This window comes from Myotis daubentonii, chromosome 10 (assembly GCF_963259705.1).
Source record: "Myotis daubentonii chromosome 10, mMyoDau2.1, whole genome shotgun sequence".
NCBI lineage: Eukaryota > Metazoa > Chordata > Mammalia > Chiroptera > Vespertilionidae > Myotis > Myotis daubentonii.
In genome coordinates, this window is record NC_081849.1 from 59,643,085 (window position 1) to 59,647,815 (window position 4,731).

Below are 4,731 nucleotides of genomic sequence, written 5' to 3' on the forward strand. Positions count from 1 at the left end.
TTAGTAACATATAAGTAATATCAGATAGCTTCTTTCTCTCTCTCTATGACTCATTCATTCTCACTTATTTTCTTTCCTGTAACATGTCCTTATATGTGTACCTGAACCCAAGTTTATACTATGCAAGGCCTTTCCCCATCCTGACTTCCTCAATTCAAAACTATTTTAGCATGGTATGTAGACATGTCTGATTGCAGATTAAACAGAAGGGCCTGCAACTTGATAATCAGGTGCCTCTGTTTCCATCTGACTCTCCTACTTACTAATATTTGCATTGTCTGTGACCACACATTAAGGGTTCCATGTTAAAGCCTAAATGTTTATATGTTTGTGTATTTTATTTTTCATTTTGGAATTGGCTGGTAGATAACTGCTGGTGAGAACACCCACTTAGATAAAATAGAAATCAACCCAGCAAGGCCAAATATCACATGTTTATAAACTGTTATTTTCACACTTTAGCAATTTATTACCCCTGCTTAAGTATATTACACTATCCTGAAACCTTTTAATTATTATTTCTTCCACTTTCCCTTTTGCTACTATTCAGATTCATCCCCATTCTGATTTATAATTGAATAAGTTGCTTCTAGACAAACATAATTCTCAAGTCTGCAACCTGAGACGGAATTTCTTTCAAGAGGAATCCGATTATCTCAACAAATGAGTCATTAAGTTTCATTTCTACTGCCAAGTGCACATTATCTTTTCTTCAACATGATACGCCGAACTCAGAAACTTCCCTCAATGCCAAAATGTCATTTCTCTCTCTCCACACTCTTCTCCAGGGATCCATGCGATTCTGCTCACTCACCTCAGCCTGATCCACAGGCCTGTTCTTTCCATCGCGGCCATCCCTTCGAGCTGCCAATCACCTGCGCTTGGCCAGAAGGCTTGGAGCTTTTGAGTTTGTCCAGCCAACTATCAGAGGCTGGGTTCACTCCACCCGGCGCTTTTGGATTTGGATTTTGGCATTATTTTACACGCAGACTTCCAGAAAGGAAGAGTTGCTTTACCAAATCCCTCTGCCACCAGGCTCTTCCTACTTATTTATATTGCGTTTCCCCAGCTACACCGTAGCAACCACTGGGAGGAGGGAGCAGAGACTCTTGGGGGTACACGGAGTTTCACCCATGCTGCCCAACTGCTGCCCAGGGGCCTTATTTACTGAAAATTTCACAATTTGGTGTTTCCTTCTAAGCCACCTCAGCAAGAGCTTTTCTATCTTTCTTTTTAAATGTGTCTCTATTGTTGAAAGTATTGGAGAGGTCCCATTCCTCCCTTCTTCTCCCCCTCATTGGCTCTCTCCACCGCACTCCCACCCCCTCCCTGGAGCTTTTTTTAAATTTCAGTGGAGACGGATGCTAGAATGATGACAGGTTGGGTGATGCCACTTTCCCGTTTGAGTAGAAAGAAGTTAAAGGTTTTGGAGAACATACCTGGAAATAGCTGGACACCATTAGCTTTGAGAGTGCTGACTGGTTCAGTTGAGTGAGTCTACACCGCTGAAAGTAGCCCATTTGCTTCTCACAGTGACATTCGTATTCTTCTCAAAATTTGGAGTGAAAAGTTTTTGGAATTAGTATATTTTATGTCTTATCACCTTGTGTTTGATAATGCTTATTGTTGGGATATAAAAATTTACAAATACAAATCAACTTGACCAAAAGGGTTAAAAATATCATTTCATCATAGACAATTCATTACTTGCACCTCGTGAATTAAAAAACACACATTACATTTCTTAAATCCATCCCCCTAAAATAAGGGATTTATTATTAATTAAAACTACGTTCTCCTGCACCAAGAGGGTAGTTTTACTGCTATTTGTTAAAAACAGGTGTTTAAATCATCACAGAAGCCAGTCATCACAGCTGCGGAACATCCTTCTCATCCAAGCCGAGAAATCAGAATGGCTGCACCCTAACCCCCAGTGGCACGCATTCGACACGGTTTTCTCGTCTGTCCCTGGACTGAAACGCACTCTGCATTTTCCTCGGGTGAACACAGGAAGGTAAGGCTCAGGCCCTATCATGAGGGTCTCCATGGTGTTTCTGAGCCTTAATGGAGTCACCACAGCGGCCTGGTATTCAGCTCTCAGCTTTCTTTGTGCACGATTTCAGTATCCCAGTTCTTCAGTAAGGTCTTGGGAAATTCATGAGTCTGATCATATATGCATCAGGCAGGCATTTATAAAGCAAATTTCAGGAATATGTATTTATTTGGGAACATACCTGGCAGTAATAAAAAAGATCGCTATCTGCCCCGGAGGACTACTGCAGTCACCTGAAAAAGGAAGGTGACAAGCCACTGTAAGCCTGCAATCAGGAGAACATTCAAGTGTGCATCTGGATCTTGGGAGTCTCCCTCCCGGCCTGCTACCCAGAGCCAGGAGGGGTGCTGCTCAGTTGCAGGGCCTCGGCAGCTGGGCAGAGGAGGGGAGGAAGGGACAGATGGGAAACCAAGGCTCCCGTGGTGTGCAGAGGTGGGGAGGGGGAGGGGGTTGGGGGTTGGGGGGCAGAAAGCGTGCAGTATCTTGGACCAGGTCCCCCTTTTTGTCCCCCTGCTTTCTTCCTCTCTCATGCCCAGCCCCCGTGGCCACCCCCGCCCTGCCCCGTTGGTGTGATTATTTCATCTGTTAGATGTGGCAGTTTTGGCGTAGCATTGGGTGCCACCCCTGCCTCTACCGAATCCCTGTGTGCGCCCCCCTCTGCAATGTATGCCCCTTGCCCCTGACCCACAGTAATAATTTATATATACAAAAATATCTATATGGTGCTCTTTAAAAACATCCCAACCAAAACCAACCAAACAAAACATCCTCATAACTCCCTCCCCCCAAATAAAAGATCGCTTCTATATTAGATAACCAACTCTCAGTATGAAAGTACTTAGATATGAAATTAGCAAGCAGCGGTGGTTGAGGAGAGTAAGATCACATAGAAGGACTGGAGTGGGACTGAGAGTGCCCTCACTCCGCCCGTTGAACAATGTTGCTCTATCGGTCACTTCTTTCTGAGGGCCGGCCCTTACAGTCTCACTCGCATGCCCTCTTGTTCTCTTACTCTTTCTGGCTCTCTTTCTCCTTCTCTTTCTTTGTAAAAGGTTTCTGATAACCACCAGTACAGTTTTTTTCCTGGCATGCTCTCTTTGTCTCACTCCATTATAACTGGGTTCATTTATGCTGCAATAGCACCTTTCTTAATTTCAGCATACGTTCATGCTGTGTTACAATTCACAAGGGGATAGATTTTTTTCCTTTACAATTGCCCAGTGAGGTTACTATTTCTCGTTTTTAAAAAGATTAATCCTATCAGTAAGCAATATCAAGATACTTGGTTTTTGTGGGTTTTTTTGTTTGTTTTTTGTTTTGTTTTGTTTTTGTTTTGTTGTTGTTTTTTTGTTTGTTTGTTTTTTGCTGTGGATGATTTTGGAGAGGGAATCCCATCCATCCATTGTGTACACATTCTATTTAGCTTCTTTACAGTTGCTTACCTTTCCTTTGGGAATCCACCTTTTTCTGGACTTTAAGCCTTATATATCCCCTCAATATCCCTCCCCAAATGGTCTTTTACAAGAATGGCTGGATTAGAAGTGCCATCTGCAGTGAAACTAAATGGGAAAATCAATTGGCTGTAGCCACAACCAATGATTGCATCAAAGGAGGACTGTCTTAGTGGGCAATGCTGCATGCAGGACAGAATCAGTTCTCTTGTGAGAGATTTGGATTTGAACTACAGCTCCACTGCTACTGCAGCTGTGGAGCCTCTCGTAGCTGTAGTTTTTGTATTTGTAAAATGTAGAAAATCAATCCTTCTCCCACTCCAACCCACTCTATCCCACACCACCACTAGGGTTGCCGCAAAATTTCAATGAGACCTTTTATTCTTGGAATAGTTACAGTGGCTTTGTTTTCCTGACTGATCCCAGGCTGATAGAGCTGGCTGTGGTCAAGTTCAGGAAGTTTCCGGAGAGTGGAATTCATTTGGAAGAGGGCAACTATTCTGTCCTCCATTGAGAGGACTTATTTATAGATTATTTGCATAATATTGTTCTACCCCACTACACTGTGGCACCAAGTCCAGCGCTTGGCACAAAGTAGTTACTCAAGTAACATCTGTTGAAAGCCAGCACGCATGTATGACTGCTTCTGTTTATTCCACTGCTCATTCCTCTTCTTAAATATATTCTCTCCACCCCTCCTACCACAGAATGGCCGGGCAAAAGCCACATTTTCTTATGGATCCTACTCTTCTGGTCACATTGCATTGTTCCAGGTCACATCTGGTTGATCAAATGTTTCTATAGAGTTTTTTAAGTGGAAACCAGCAGAAGGACCTCTTTCCGTATCGTAATAGCCTGGCAGCGCCCAGCAGCCATTGTTCCAACAGTGTGGGGGAAGTATCTGGAGGAATGGAATGAACGTGGACATAGAAGGCATGTGAGATGGTGAGGGAATTCTGCCAGTAGTCAAATCTCCTAGCTGGAGTAGTCCCCAGTGGGTGGCATATTCCTCACCATTACAGTTTGGGCGCAGAGGATGGATATAGCACCTTCTTGCCTAAGCAAGTTTGAGTTGAGTTTCTGTCATTGCACCAAAAGATATATCTGTTCATGCACCAATAACTTTTTAATGTTTATAAATGAATGCATTCTGTTCTAGCAAAAGGAACCAAGAGCTGGTGTCAGGACAACCATTTAGTTTCCCATTACATGATCCTCAGGATCCAT